The 16,993-nt window shown below is 35.4% G+C and overlaps 1 pseudogene across 1 annotated transcript; it reads right to left on the minus strand.

Moving 5' to 3' along the window:
* Window positions 1-9,569: 9,569 nt before the first annotated feature.
* Window positions 9,570-16,768, minus strand: LOC148860848 (serine/threonine-protein phosphatase PP1 pseudogene; annotated as a pseudogene). The gene has a single exon (XR_016112997.1). The product of XR_016112997.1 is annotated as a serine/threonine-protein phosphatase PP1 pseudogene (transcript).
* Window positions 16,769-16,993: the final 225 nt, after the last annotated feature.

Consider the following 16,993-nt stretch of genomic DNA (forward strand, 5'->3'; position numbering starts at 1 on the left):
GTAATAAGCTCTATTCTTGTTAGTTAAATTGATTAAGACAAATTTCTTTTTGTTTTGTTTTAAATTGTTTAGATGGGGGACTGTTTGGATTGATTAACATTTATTTGTTTTATTTACCTACGACTTGGTCTACTTATATTATAGAGAGGAGTTTGCATGACTTCCTACTTTATTTGGGTATGCTTAATTCGTTTTTGTTAGTTTTGACCACGACTTGGTTAGTTTTGGATAGTCTGTAAATGCTTCTACTTAGGTATAGATAGACCCAGTTTCATAGGAGTTGGAATAAATAGGTTTGATTAAGCTTAGCTATATTTGATATCTACCAGAAGGTTTTCTCTATGTTGAGTTTGATTCATTTGCATCAGGGTTGGTTGGTTAGAAAGGGAATAATCTAAAATTGTTCGCATCTTATTTCGTGTGGGCTGATTCTATTTTAGTTTTTGGCTTGATAAATTAGGTCGGTTTGGATAGTATTGGATTGTTTGGACTGATTTCAGCAACGATTTTATTTTATGGCATCTACTGGGATGCTATCAATTACTTTGTTTGGATTTTTTAAATAAAGTGGATGATTTGTTCCTATGCTTTTGCTTTATCAGTTACAGAATGATCGTTTCGGCCGACATAAAATGGTTGTGTGGGTTCCAATTTGGGTTGGCCAGATTGTCTTTTGTTAGAGCTCTGTTCTATAGATTCTATTGGGTGAATTATTGTAAGATGCTGAGAGTGATCGAAGTTCGTAGTTTGGCCCTAATAGTTTAATGTGTTATTCGTTAGGGTTTTCAAAGACTTTTCCAGCTATGAAATTGTTAGTACTTTGAAATTTTTGGCAATGAAATTCCAAAACATCTTTTTTAATCCTTAGAAGCTTAAGTTAGTTGGTTTAGCACAAGGACGTTTACATCGCCAGAGTGGATTAGCTTGAATCGGATCCTATAGGTTCCATTTGGCATTTGTAAGTCTGAGTGGGTGGATTTTTCTTATTTAGGAGATATAAAAGGTATAAGTGAAAATGGTGCCTTTAGGGGGTAATGTGCTCGGTACTTGTTGGTTGATGTGATTTATGTCAGGTTACCCTAAATATCTAACTCGAGGAGGGAGAGAGAGAGAGAGAAATTGTTAATAAAAGTAATAATTTAGTAATTTCAATAAATATTTTCTAACTTAATAACATAAATATATAAATAATTAGGAGAGAAAAAAAGAGAAATAATTAAATAATATAGTAAATCAAATCAACAAAATCTTTTAACTTATTAAAATAAGGCAGAATAGTTGGCGGTTTATTAATGGCATCATTGTAAATAGTTACATGTTTAACAACAAATATGAAAGAGAGAGTACTAGAAAATGAGAGACAAACAAAGAATAAAAATTTCCTAACCACACTTTGGGCTTTAAATGAAGGTCGGGCTTAGGCTCAAGATGTAGGCCTGATGGTCGACCCAGGCTCAAACTTAGGTTTGAATCTGTTTTGTTGATATAAAGACAACGCCCAATCCAAACCTAGTCGGCCCGTGAACAGGCTTAATCCCAACTAAGGCCTAACCTATTGATGGCCCTAAAATATTAGCCTTCGGGAGAGATGGTGAAATAACTTATTAGTTAAATTAATTATTAATTACTTGAATAATTTAGTAACTTAAATAAAAAAAATCTATGGATAATAATTTACTTAATCTTATAAAATAAATACATCAATAATATATTTAATAAAAAAATAAATATTAATTTATTATTGACCACCAGTTCGAATCAAATAACTAACCTATTAATAAATTATAAATTAATTGAATAATAGAAATCTATGGATAATAATTTACTCAATTTTGTAAAATAAATAAATGAATAATTTAATATAATAAAATAAATAAATACCCAAGCTATCTAAAACCAAACCCGACCCATTAGCAACCCTAAATATTAGACTCAAGGTTGGGAGGGAAATGATTTGTTAATAAAATCAAATAATTTAGTAAATTAAATAAATAAAATAAAATCAATATGCTCAAGATCTAGGCCCAATGGTTAACTCGGGCTCAGACTTGGGCTGGAATATGTTCTGCTAATATAAAGGCTAAGCCCAAACTGAGACCTAAGCTATTGATAGCACTAAATATTAGGCTTGGCAAGAGAAAGTGAAATACCTTAATCAATAATTTTGTATCGATAGCTTGTTGATAACCTTAAAACTTAGGCTCTTTAGAGGGAGAAAAAATTTTGTTACTAAATAAAATTAAATTATTAAATTAAATAAATAAAATGTATAGATAACAACTTAATAAATTTAGTAAAATAATAAAGAAATAAGTATCCAAGCTATCTAAATCCTATATCTAACTCGAAGAGAGAGAGAGAGAGAGAGAGAGAGAGAGAGAGAAATAATTTTTTAAGAAAAATAAATAAATTTCCTATTCGCAATCTGAGCATTATATGATGGTCGGGCTTTGACTTGGGCTTGAATTAGTTTTACTGATATAAAGGCAAAGCCCAACTCGTACGTGGCCTGACCAATGAAAAGGTTTAATCCCAACCGTTACCTATCCAGTTGATAGTTATAAATATTAGGTTGGGGGGGGGGGGGGGGGAGGCAAAGAGAGAGAGGGAGATAAATAAATTATATGGTTTGATAGCAGCTATTATCTCATAGAACCAGCATTGGGCTCAACTTTTAACATAGAGTGAGAGGTCAGAAACCACTTTTGCTAGTTACATACAATAGCACAATTGGAAAGTAACTACTTAAAAAAAAAAAAACTGATAAGCTCTAGAATAGAGGCAAAAATAACAAGCTAACTCACCTAGAGAGAGAGAGATTGCATGATTGAGGGAGGATAGGCCAATGGTTCCCTTGTATGAGGGGTAACTAGTTACATGTTTATTAAAAAGGAGATTACTAGAAAATGAGAGAGAAACAAAGAATACAAATTTCCTTTTCGCAATCCGTAATTACGATTCATTTATTGATATAAAGGGAAGGCCTGGCCTGAACGTGGCCCAACCAATAAAAAAGGTTTAATCCCAACCGATACCTATCCAATTGAGAGCTCTAAATATTAGGCTCGGGGGGGGGGGGGGGGGGAGAGAGAGAATATAAATAGTGGGAGAGAATCAAGAATTTCCTCATGGATAATAAGTTAATTAATTTTGTCAAAAAAATAAGAAAACCCTAAATATTAGACACGAAGCGGTAAAAAAGAGAGAAAAAATTAATTTGGTTTACTAAAATAAATTAATAAATAAATTTATCGATTGCCCTAAATATATGTTTCGGGAAGTGAGAAAAATAATTTGTTAGGATAATAATTGATTAATTAATTAATTAAAGAATTCAGTAAATTAAGTAAATAGAAATCTATGTACAAAAATTTACTTAATTTTGTAAATAGATAAATCAACCAATAATTAACTTTAATAAAATAAATAAATAAATATTCACTTATTATTGGTGCAAGACTAGTCCAAGCAATCTAGAATCAAACACGAACCATTAACAACCGTAAATATTGGTCAAGCTTAAATAATAATTTATGGAAAGTAATTTATTTAATCTATTAAAACAAATAAATAAAGAAATAAAATTTCAGTTATTATTGGGACAAGACATGTACAACCTATCTGACACCAAAACTAATCCATTTTATAAAGAGAGAGAGAAAGAGAAATAATTTGTTCATAATTTAAATCATTAATTAGTTGCATAATTTACTTAAGTAAATAAATAAAATCTATAGTTTACTAACTATCTAGATCTAAACCCAACCCATTGACAACCCTAAATATCTAACTTGGAGAGGGAGAGGGAGAGAGAGAGAGAAATAATTTGTCAATAAAAGTAATAATTTAGTAAATTCAATAAATATTTTTAACTTAATAACATAAATATATAAATAATTAGGAAAGAAAATGAGATAGAAAAAAAAAGAATTTCCTCACGGATAATTTAATTAATTTTGTCAAATAAATAAATGAATAATTTAAATTGATACAAATAAATATCCAAACTACCCCACCCATTGAAAACCCTAAATATTAGACACGAAGCGATAAAAAAGAGAGAAAAATAATTAAATAATCTAGTAAATCAAATCAACAAAATCTTTTAACTTATTAAAATAAGACAGAATAGTTAGCGGTTTATTAATGGCATCATTGTAAATAGTTACATGTTCAACAACAAATATGAAAGAGAGATTACTAGAAAATGAGAGAAATAAAAAATTTCCTAACCACGCTTTGGGCTTTAAATGAAGGTCGGGCTTAGGCTCAAGATGTAGGCCTGATGATCACAGACTTGGGTTTGAATCTGTTTTGTTGATATAAAGACAAAGCCCAATCCAAACCTAGTCAACCCATGAACAGGTTTAATCCCCACCAAGGCCTAACCTATGATGGCCCTTAAATATTAGCCTTAGGGAGAGATGGTGAAATAACTTATTAGTTAAATTAATTACTAATCACTTGAATAATTTAGTAAATTAAATAAAAAGAAATCTATGGATAATAATTTACTTAATCTTATAAAAAAATACATCAATAATTAATTTAATAAAAGAAATAAATATTCATTTATTATTAACCATCAGTTCAAATCAAATAATTAAAATTTTATGTGTAATAATTTAGTAAAATAGATAAATAAATTTTCATTTATTATTCGGACAGGATAGGTACAAGCTATCCAACACAAGACCCAACTCGTTGATAGCCCTAAAATTTAGGCTCTAGGGAGAGAAAAATAATTCGTTAGTAAAATAAATTATTCATTAATTGAAGAATTCATTAAACTAAATCAATATAATTAAATTAATTTAAGAAAGTAAAAAATAAATAAATTTCCTATCTATCTAAAATCAAACCCAACTCATTGGCAACCCTAAATATTGGACTCAAGGAGGGAGCGAGAGGGAAATAATTTGTTAAAAAACAATTTGATGACAAAATGATATAGCAAAGAATAATAACTTCCTGGTTCGACTAAACCAAACCCAACTCATTGGCAACCCTAAATATTGGACACGATGAGGGAGCGAGAGGGAAATAATTTGTTAAAAAACAAATTGACAACAAAATGATAGAGTAGCAAAGAATAATAACTTCATGGCTGGAGTAGACACAAGATCTAGGCTCGATTGATGCGACATCGAACTTGGGCTTAAATATGTTATGTTGATATAAGGATGAAGCCCAACCCGAACCTTACCTAACACGTGAATAGGTTTATTCCCAACCGAGACACTAACCTATTAATAAATTATAAATTAATTGAATAATAGAAATCTATAGGTAATAATTTACCCCCTGTATTTCTTCTACAACTTCTCCACTCTTTTATCTTTCACTAGTTTCCTCACCTATATGATTGAATAAAGTTGAGGGCAAGGGATCAGGTTGCATGACCCAACCATGAGCAACCATGAGCGCTAGCATATATTGGGCTCAATTATAGATTGAATCTGTTAACCTTTGTCAAATAAGTAAATGAATAATTTAGTTTAATAAAAGACAGAGAGAATAAATTTGGTCTAGATCTAAACGCAACCCATTGACAAACCTTATATCTAACTCGAAGAGGGAGAGAGAGAGAGAGAGAGAGAGAGAGAGAGAGAGAATTTTTTAAGACAAGAAGTTTGACAGTGAGAATATAATGGGTGGGGAGATCTGCTAACTCTATGACTGATGGCCTTACAAAGCAAGGGGTAAACAGGGAAAGCATATATTGGGCTCAATTATAGATTGAATTTGTTTCCCGTAACCCCCCCTGTATTTCTTCTGCAACTTCTCCACTCTTTTATCTTCTCTAGTTTCCTCACCATGAGGGCAAGGGATCAGGTTGCATGACCCAACCATGAGCAACCATGAGCGCTAGCATATATTGGGCTCAATTATAGATTGAATCTGTTTCCCGTAACCCCCCCTGTGTTTCTTCAACTTCAGAGTCTCCACTCTTTTATCTTCTCTAGTTTCCTCACCTATATGATTGAATAAAGTTGAGGGCAAGGGATGTTGCATGACCCAACCATGAGCAACCATGAGCGCTAGCATATATTGGGCTCAATTATAGATTGAATCTGTTTCCCGTAACCCCCCCTGTGTTTCTTCTACAACTCCAGAGTCTCCACTCTTTTATCTTCTCTAGTTTCCTCACCTATATGATTGAATAAAGTTGAGGGCAAGGGATCAGGTTGCATGACCCAACCATGAGCAAGCATGTATATTATTGGAATATACCTAAATTACTAATATAATACAACAAATTGGAGGTGTTTTCAAAGATGAAGGAAAAGTTCTGGCTTTGTTTTCGAGGCCAATTGGTACAGGTGACTCACTTAGAGTTGATACTGCAAGGAATGCAAAGGCCAAAAGAGCAAAATATTAGAAGATTGATTGTTGAAGATGACTCTAAGTTCGTTTCTAATTGGCTACAAAAAGGACTTATGTAAATCAAAAAATTGATATTTACATTTAAGTGGCGGATCCATAATATGGAAGTGAGAAGTGCTAACTCTTTTACACTTTTGCTGCAGTACTTGCTAAACCGGGGGTGGCAGTAAGGTGAAACTGCTTTTGGTCTTTATTGTATGTTTGTGTGCTTTTATTGAGGATTCTCTTGTATCTACATTAAATCTATAAATAAAATGCTACTATTATTTGTCAAAAAAATAAAATACAACAAATTTAGAATATGCATCATAGCATATGGAAGCCTAAAACAAAGGAAAGGATGGGTTAACTCAAAAGGAAGGTCCAAAGTGATTGTCTTCAGCTAACTTAGTCTTGGTAACCCAGGTCCGTCAGGGGTGGGAGGGGTATTGAGGAATGAGGCTAGGAATGTGGTTCTTATCTACTCGGGGCCATAGGAGCTGGAAACTCTGTTAAGGCGGAACTCGCAGCTGCTATCCAAGGAGTACAGCTAGCTGTGCAGATAGGTGTTGAGCATCTGATAATAGAAGGGGACTCCAAGGTGGTATTGGGATGGCTACGAAACCCGGACCCTATAGTGTGGTGCTTTAAGAATGAAATTAAAAAATTCAACTGCCTGACAAGAAGTTTGACAGTGAGAATACAATGGGTGGGGATTTCTACTAACACTATGGCTGATGGCCTTGCAAAGCAAGGGGTAAATAGGTTTTCAGTTTTTTGGTTTTTGTTTTCTGTTATCTGTCTCCCTTTGTCTTTCTCCCTGCTATTTGGAGAGGATGCAACTCGTGCCTCTCCATGGGAAGCTTGTTGCTTTAATTCTCTATTAATGAATCATACTCTTTACTCGTCAAAAAAAAAAAAAAACTCTAGAAGGGCTTTACATTTTTCAAAGGGGGTTAATTTCAACAATTCAGCAATTCTTCTTGCATTCTTGCGGTGGTACTATCAAACTTACAATAAATTTCTACCATTCTGCAATCCTTTGCTGCTTTAGCCAAAATTTTCATTTCTATTTCTTTTTTGGGTTTCTCCTTCTGCTTTCCCACTTCAGAGTCTCTAGTAACCCCGTGTTTCTTCTGCAAGTTCAGAGTCTTCACTCTTCTATCTTCTCTAGTTTCCTCCCTCAACAAAATCTCTTCTTTCCCACTTCAAATGATTCTTAACATACAAGTTTCCTATCCTCCATGAAAGTCTGAAACCACCCCATAGCTTTTTCTCCAATCAGAAACACCTTCGCCATGTTGGCTTCCCTACTTTCAAACAGAAATCCTTTCACCCATAATATATCAACTTCCCCTCCCTTGTTTATATTTTTTTTATAAATAACAATTCAATATTTGATATTTCTTTAAACCTGACCCAAGAGGGTTAAATCACTAATCTCTAAAACAATTGAAGCATATTACCTGGTTACCTGATTCCATCATCACCAACAATATAGGTTGTCATTCTCGCAGAAAGCCCAGCATTGTAAGATTAAAGTTGTACATAATCATCAAAAAGGTATGGGCCCAATACTGGCTCACTGTTGTTATATACACATTTGGGGTATTTTGGAGAGTTTGGGGTATCAACAGAGGATGTGGGGCATATTACCTGGTTACCTGATTCCATCATCACCAACAATATAGGTTGTCATTCCCGCAGAAAGCCCAGCATTGTAAGATTAAAGTTGTACATAATCATCAAAAAGGTATGGGCCCAATACTGGCTCACTGTTGTTATATACACATTTGGGGTATTTTGGAGAGTTTGGGGTATCAACAGAGGATGTGGGGCACCACCAGCCAAGCATAATTAGCCAATGCAGAGTGTCTTCCATAAAGCGATGGTGCCCTTGTATGATGAGATGAAGGTAGGCATTGCAACCTTCAGTGAAACAATAACAAGCACTTCACCCGAGAAGAGAGAGGAGAGAGATTGCACGATTGAACCACAACTCTAAAGGAAAATAGAATAAAAACCACAAAATCCAAGCATTTAACAAGTCCCTAAAACTATCTTAAACCTCTGTAATTTATTGCAAACTACCACAAACAATTGTTCTTAGTGTAACTAGGAAAAAAGACTAAAAATTGTATTATAACTGAGTTAGAAAACTTAGGAAAAGCACATCATTCTGAACCAACTCAGACTAAAATCACTAATCTCTAGAACAACCGAAAAACAAAGAAAGAGAGCACTTGCATATCAAAATAAAATTGGAACCAAAATCGTTAACTGGTTACCTGATTCCATCATCACCAACAATATAGGTTGCCATTCTGGCAAAAAGCCCAGCATTATAAGAATAAAGGTGCACATAATCATCAAAAAGGTATGGACCCATTACTGGGTCATTGCTGTTATACACACATTTTTTGGGCCTTTTGGGGAGTTTTGGATATCAGTAGAGGATGTGTCCTCTCTGTTTTCAATGTACATGAGGGGCACCATCACCCAAGAATAGTTAGCCAATGTAGAGTTTCCATAGAGCGATGGTGCCTTTGTATGAAGAGATGAAGGTAGGCACTGCACCCTTTAGGGAAACATTGGCAAGGATTGGACATAGGAGAAAGGTACCCCTTCACAAGTGGGTTAAGCTTTTGCTTGTCCTCAAGCAAAGACCTCAACCATAAACTGATCATCCCCCCTTATTATTACCATTTACCGGATGAATTATAGGATGAGAATACATTGAGTGGTTGGAATACCTGTGTAAGCAAAGACCTCAACCATAAACTGATCATCCCCCCTTATTATTACCATTTACCGGATGAATTCTAGGATGAGAATACATGAGTGGTTGGGATACCTGTGTAGGTATTTTGATTCATTCCTCTGAATTGTCATTCTTATCACATACATAAGATTCAAGAAAGGGGAGAATATGAAATTTTTCATGCCCCAGCATTCACTTCCATTCAATATGTAAATCAGCTCCTTGACCGCCAAATTTAAGCACCTCATTGAGTGTTCAACCACATTTTGTCCCTTTGAACCTCAGCCGTCACCAAAATTTTATTTTTTTCCCCTTTTTTTTTGGTGTGAGTGCATTTTATGCTCCATCTCACATGGGGTATTTGCTTCTTTCTTCTTTTTCTTTTCTCTATTTTTTTTTTTTTGTGTGAGTGCATTTTATGCTCCATCTCACACAGGGTATTTGCTTCTTTCTTCTTTTTCTTTTCTCTGTTTTTTTTTTTGTGTGTGTGTGTATGAGTGCATTTTATGCTCCATCTCACACGGGGTATTTGCTTCTTTCTTCTTTTTCTTTTCTCTGTTTTTTTTTTTTTGTGTGTGCATTTTATGCTCCATCTCACACGGGGTATTTGCTTCTTTCTTCTTTTTCTTTTCTCTGTTTTTTTTTTTTTGTGTGTGAGTGCATTTTATGCTCCATCTCACACGGGGTATTTGCTTCTTTCTTTTTCTTTTCTTTTTTTTTTGTATGTGAATGCATTTTATGCTCCATCTCACACTGGTCACAGGCTTGAGGTAGATAACAATACTCATATTCCAAGTTGCTAGTTTTACTATTCAGCTCGGAATAGCGGAGTTGGGACTGACTCATGTCATAAACCGCTAGTTTTACTATTCAATTCATGCCAGCGGAGTCATTTGGACTTTGTCCCTTTCTTTTTTTCTTTTTCAACTGTTGAACCTCATGCATTAACAGTTCAGATGTGAACAAGCTCGAATGATTACAAAATTATTCAATCAAGTGCATTGTACACATGAAGGTAGTTAGGGCTGGTCATGGTGAAAGTCATATTCAGCTTCCTTAACCTCATGAATTGTGATAAGTTTGGATCATTCACAAGAATAAAGTCTCACACTTACAAAGATTTCTCTCACTCATTGTATTCCCTCTTGGAATTCACCTAATAAACAACAATAAATTGGAGGGGATTTTCAATTTATTCGGCCTATCAATGCATGTATGTATGTGTCAGGACAAAGGTTGAGTGTGGACTTGGGATAAGATGGGCAATAACTATTAAAAACTCCAAATACTAGGAACTCCTATACATTAACTGTACAAAAAAATAAGAGAAAATATTTCAAAAAAATGGAAGAAACACGAGTAAGGTGGACAAGGGCACTACAAAACTACCCCCATAGTTTATATGCAGAAAGAACACTTTGAAGCAGTAGTCTTTCAACTCATTTAACACCATATGAGGAGCTTAGTGAACAAAAGATTTTTTTTCAAGAATAAATTTCATTAAAAAAGAAAACAAGGGATTACAATTAAAAGGTGATAAAACATCATCCGAAAGCAAAAACAATACTCCCACAACAACAAACAGCAAAAGATTAAAAAAAAAAAAAAAAACTACAGCACAAATCCAAAGTCAACGCACAAAACCAAACTAAAACCATATTCCAAGAACTAAACAAAGCAACACTATTCCTGATCAAGATGAGAAAATCTCTAACCAAAACCCTCTTGAACACTTCAAACAACAGCATCCGCCTCCTGTAAAAACCAGCAGATCAAACTTCCACAACTCCTCCCATCAATCGCACTTAGTCCTCAATGTCTGAAATCCTGACCCTCTTCCTCATCCCATGCCTCTCCACCTTCCTCTTGAGTGTTGCCCTTTAACTTCACCTTTTCTTTTTCTCAAACTCTTTCAAAAGCCCTTCTAGCAAAAGCCTCACCACCCAAAAAGAATAGGCCTACAGATTTACCAACTTTAATATCCTTCTCCACTAGTTTCCTTAAGTCCACTCGACTCTTCCTTTTCCCATTATCTAAGTTCAAAACTTCATTACTTATCAAAGCTTTACCCACATCCCCCTTCCCTTTCACCTCAAGGACTCCAATCTTCTTCAACTCCCCAACTTCAGAACTATCATGAATGTTAATTTGATCACTGGAGTTAATATCAATAAGAACCTTATGATTCGTAGCTCTAGAACCAACCTTCCTTGAAAAAACTCTCTTAAATTTATTGTTGGGTCCAGTCTCAACAAGTCCCTCTTTTAACCATGAAAAAAACCTTAGTAACATGCACCAAATAAGATTTACTTAATCAGTTAATCCTCTTGGATCCATTCCCAAATTGGCACCAATCCTTCCAGATAACACTTCCTCAACTAGAAAACATTGCTGTTCCTTTGAAGAACAACATTGCCCTCTACATCAAGACATCTGATCCCTTGATTGCATGTGCTATCATCCCTTACCTGCTTCAATGAAGCCTCTACCACTGATACTAGAGGATATTCCTAGTACTTCTTGTTATTAAAAGCACTTTGCTTTTCTCTCTTGCCAAATGAATACTTCTGGCATAGAACACAATATATCACTTTGCTTTTTTTGGAGATCCCAAGAATTTACCAGTTATTTAAATCTTCCAAAGACCAGTTTTGGATAGCAATGATTTCAGTCTTTTTAAAGTTAATTAGAGCAAATGACTTATTAGCATAAACTAAACTTTGATGCATTTGATGCTGTTACTACAAAGAGCTTGTCCTAATGTTGAGATTTAAACAAGTTGCAATTGCATATGCTCACTAATTGCACACTTGCTTTTGTTATATTTGTGCAAGGAGGAGGAAGAGGGCCTTCCAATTACCGATCAGAAAAGGAGGCATGTTCTAGCGTTCAAAGTATGTTAACTGGAAAGTGCTTACTACTAAGTGATTTCAATTAACTCAATGAAACATTCAGCCTGGTTTCTGGTTTTTGGATTTTGGGATTCAAGCACCAAGTGGGATGAAATAAAATTGAGTTATAAAACATCTTTTAGTTCTAACTGCCAAATATAACTAAATGGGATTTCAAGTTTCAATGAACCACTTGTTTCAGATATCTCATATCCACTTTGAGATAGTACACTACCATATTAAGTTTTCAAGCTGCTGAGAAAGTCAAAGGTAGGTTATAGTGATTATGAACACACAAACGAAATAAAGGAAAGGGGAATCTATTAACCCAATTTTAACTTACCTTCACATCTGCTGAGAAAGTCAGTTGAAAGTTCATCCATCTCAATAAAATCTTCTCAGGTGGTTGATTCATCAGCTCCTCCACATTCTAACGATTTATGAACAAAATACAACTAAAAAGTAGCAAATAACATTTCATAAAAAATCACAAATAAGCAGAAAACTTCTATAAAAAGGCTATTTCACCTTACTATCATCAACTAACTCCACCAATTGAGGTGTTTTCCTCAAATTGAGGTCCACCCTCTGCCCATAGTTGTATCTAAGGTTAAAGCATCAAAGTAATTGTTTCAATTATAGAAAATATTACTTATATAATTTTTAGTTTGTATCATCACCATGTGCTCAAAAGTCAAAATAGAAAAATGGCTTTCAAACAATTACAGTCAAGAACCAAGACTTAACACTCTAAAGTCTAAAGAAAGCTCAAACTTCATTCATATAATAGTGATTTTTAGATGACAACCAGAGCATACCTTAATGATTTAAGATATCAATCGAAGCACTAGATGACAGAGAAAATAAAAAGCATAGAGAATATTAATATTCGTACTGACCAGAAACTGCTAGCACTTAGGAGCACCCTACCAACTTCCATAACTTAGTAGAGGGAAAAAATAAAATTAATCAAAATCAACATGATGCAACAAAAATTCATAGATTGCAATATGCCAATGTAATTATAGAGGAAGAAAATAACAAAAATCCAACCAAAGTCGTCAGAAGGACCAAATAAAAAAAATGTGCAGTGCAATAACACAAAACATGTAACTTAACATTGTACTTATCGAGCATATGGTATCGACTATTGTACAAGCAAGGGCAGAATAGTGAAATATACATATGTGTAAAGGTGTACTATGTGTAACTCTATTTTATGTTGGCCAGTAGATACTTTGATTCCAAGACAAAGAGAGTAATGGGCATATAATCGTATTAGTATGTAACGTAGCAACTTTCACCAATTATTGCCCATAAATGATAGAATGTAATATAAAGTGGTGGTCTTTAGGATGTTTAGGATGTAGGACTGAATTGAAGGAAAATATTTCTGTTATGGGGGAGGGGGGAGGGGGGAGGGCTATCAGTTTTGATCAGCAACATGCCCAGTTCAGATTTGCCGCACCACTGCAGCTAACCCTACTTCCTGCAGGCATTGGTTGCAAATTGCTCGAGGGAGATGATGATAGACCATCGTTTTGGTCCATCATCTCCCCATCTCCTTTGGTCACGTGCCTACTTAAAAGGGCGTGTGGCTTTTTAAGGTTTGGGTCCACCCGATTTAAAAAAGTCAGCCCATTCACTTGCCTAGACCTATTAGATCCTGATGGGCCTTGGCCCAACCCTCTATCCCTTTGCCAGTCACGTGTTTACTTAAAACAACATGTGACTGGTTGACTAGCCTTGGTTCATTGGACCAGACTGACCAGCCCACAGGACTGGCTTGAACCCTGAAACCTTGCCGACCTTTGTTCATTTTGTTTTGAAATTTGAACTGAAACAAGCCTGTCTTCATTTAATTCCCGTCACCGACTGAACATAGGACCTGCCATCCCTCATCCCACCTTGCCATGCAGACTTTCCCCAAGTGTTTAAATCATCATCTTTTTTCTCTTTTTTTCTTGGGAACCTCAGTTGCCTTAACTTCTCTTGTAGAGACTACACTGTCTTGCAAACCACACAACCAAGCCTGTTTTGTCTCTTCATCTTCCTCTCTTCTTCCCTCCTTCCATAGCTGGGCTTCAATGGAGGTAGCAAGCCAAACGGGGTAAACTAAACCATCTGAAACAACCTCTATCTTCTTTGGAATATCACTGGGTTTAATACCACCTAACATCACTACAACTGAATGGAGATCACAATCAAACACACCATCTAATCTTGCATCACAGACTACAACTATTGACTGTAATACTTCCTCCTTCCAGAGGTTGAAAAGTAACCCAAGCAATCTAACTATTACATTGTCCTCAATCACAAAACTTTTAGTATTGGAGAGAGGACACCATTTCGAGACTGTGGCAGCACCAGCCTCTTAGTGAATAATTAAGGCTGAAATCTCTTCTTCATCTTCACCCAGATTTAACAAAGCTTTACAAGAGGCATAAGGAGTAATCACCATCGGCTTTTGCAGGTTTAATTCTCTGAGTATCGCCTGAGCAATATCTCTCCAATCCTTTGGCGAACTTGAGGTTTCCACCACAAATTTCTTCCCTTAGTTCTCCTTTTCTACTGATGCTACTAGTTTAGAACTTATTTTTCCTTTTTCTGCAATCAACCAGTTTCTATCACTGGGTTCTTCCATTCTCTTATGTATACCCACTTTCTTTTCCTTTGCTACAGCCTCTACTTGTTTTGTTTTCATCTGCTGAATAAAGTCACTCAGTACCTGTGCCACTGCCTTCCAACCATTACCCCTTCTACTTTCTGGGAAGCAGACCACCTGCTTCTTTCTTCCTCCAAAGAATTCCTGCAAAGTTATGTAACAACCTTTTGCATTCTTTTTGCATTCCAACTCATACCTCTTTCTTCCATCAAGGTTGAACTTCGTAAAGTTCATTTGTTTACCTTTAGAACTTGCTTCTAAACAAACTTCTGCATCCATTCGATCACTTCAAGACCTTCCAGCAATATTGTAGTTCTCTCTGCCTCCCTAATCTTCAAGCTCTGCTGGCTTCTGATCCTTACCTCTTCAAGAATGAAAACTTTTGCTTCAATCTTTATCTCTTTCCTCCATTTTGCAACTTCTACAAACCTATTCTCCATCTCTCTTCTCTCACTCATTGGAATCGACTGATTGAGAATATGGATACTATGTTGGCGGATTGAAAGTCAGAACAATAACTTCCTTGACTCCACCCCTTCTTTTCTTCTTCATACTCTTCTTTTATTTTAGTATTTTTCACCAGCTTTTCTGGGTCTAGAACAGGGCTTCACCCCTTCTTTTCTTCTTCATATTTCTTCTATTATTTTAGTATTTTTCACCAGCTTTTCTGGGTCTAGAACAGGGCTTCACCCCTTCTTTTCTTCTTCATATTTCTTCTATTATTTTAATATTTTTTCACCAGTTTTTCTGATTCTAAAACAGGGGCTCTGCCACCTACTTTTCACATTCATTTTCTTTTATTTTAGTATTTGTTCCCTATGTTTTGTTGATCTCAAATAGGGGCTCCACCCCCTTCAGTTATTTTAAGTTCCAACTCCTAAGTTATAAGATGTAACTCTAATAAATTGTTTTGCCTATTTGAAGCATCACTGCAAGAAACACAAGCACAAAAGTGCAGAATACATAAATCCAAAGAAACTAGTTCAGAATGGGTAGAAATCCATCAACTTATTATTTTTAAATTCCATCGCCTAGGTGAGGGCTAGGTGCCTAAGTGCCCGGACGCCCCGCCATGGTCACCTAGCCTTGCCTTGGCACCTTGGAAACTATGAGCAACAGTTCTTTTTCTTTACTTCTGTAAGTGCTTCCATGATGAAATCTAGTTCCTACTCAAACTTTAGTGGACAGCTGTATCTTTGTTTATTCATATCTATTTTTCATCATTAGTCACCCAAATTACCTTCTGTCACACTGGAAAGTCCACTACTAGATATGGAAGTTGTAGCACCCCTACTTGTCTGCCATAACTTTTAGTGAGGATTATGAATTATGCCATTCTGATGGGACCCTATGATTTCATGAAACATGCACTAATCTAGACCATGATTTGATGTTAGATGCATAACTGAAATCTATAGGCCTAGACATAAGTCGATAGATGCATATGTTAATGAAGTAACAAAAGTTGATTAAGCAAGCCAAAAGAGCCAGGCTATGGCATTTGAATTATATCTACCTGATGAGCACGACAAATGAGATCTAGATCATGTTTTTGAAGGAATTCAGTGACTTGTCAGCTCCAAATGTATAAGATACACCTCTGTCATTTTCTCCCCATCCTTGTATATCTTTATCAGGATCAGCCCATAGCAAATCACAGAGAAGTCCCTGATCGGGTACATCAACAGGGCGAACAATATTCTGTATCTGATCCAAGTTCTTCAAGTCAGGGGACAATCCTCCATGCATGCAAAGGATCTTGTCATCAATAAGAGCAGCCACTGGCAGGCAGTTGAAGCAATCTGTAAATGTCTTCCAAAGGCGGACATTAAACCTTCTCTTGCACTCGTCATAAAACCCATATATTCAATTGATGGAAGCACACTCATGGTTGCCCCGAAGAAGGAAAAAGTTCTTCGGGAATTTAATTTTGTATGCAAGGAGAAGGCAAATGGTCTCTATGCTCTGCTTACCACGGTCCACATAATCCCCAAGGAAGAGATAATTTGCTGCAAGTGAGAGTCCACCATATTCAAAAAGCCGAAGAAGATCAGAATACTGACCATGGATATCTCCTGCCAAAGAGTCAAGTAGTTCAACAATGGAGATTTCATTATTAAAGCAAATGAATGGAGCTACACTTTTACTCCACACAAGATATTTGCAGTTTAACAGAAAATGTTGTAATTGAATTAGAGAACTTGGTAAATATGATAATTATCTGTATGCATTTGCATCAGCTGTGTAGACACATGCGTAGATGCCCAACAAAACAAACAACTTGCTCCTTCTGGTACTTAATAAAAT

The sequence above is a fragment of the Nelumbo lutea genome, chromosome 4, assembly GCF_056320005.1.
Source record: "Nelumbo lutea isolate HS-2025 chromosome 4, American lotus-T2T, whole genome shotgun sequence".
Classification (NCBI taxonomy): domain Eukaryota; kingdom Viridiplantae; phylum Streptophyta; class Magnoliopsida; order Proteales; family Nelumbonaceae; genus Nelumbo; species Nelumbo lutea.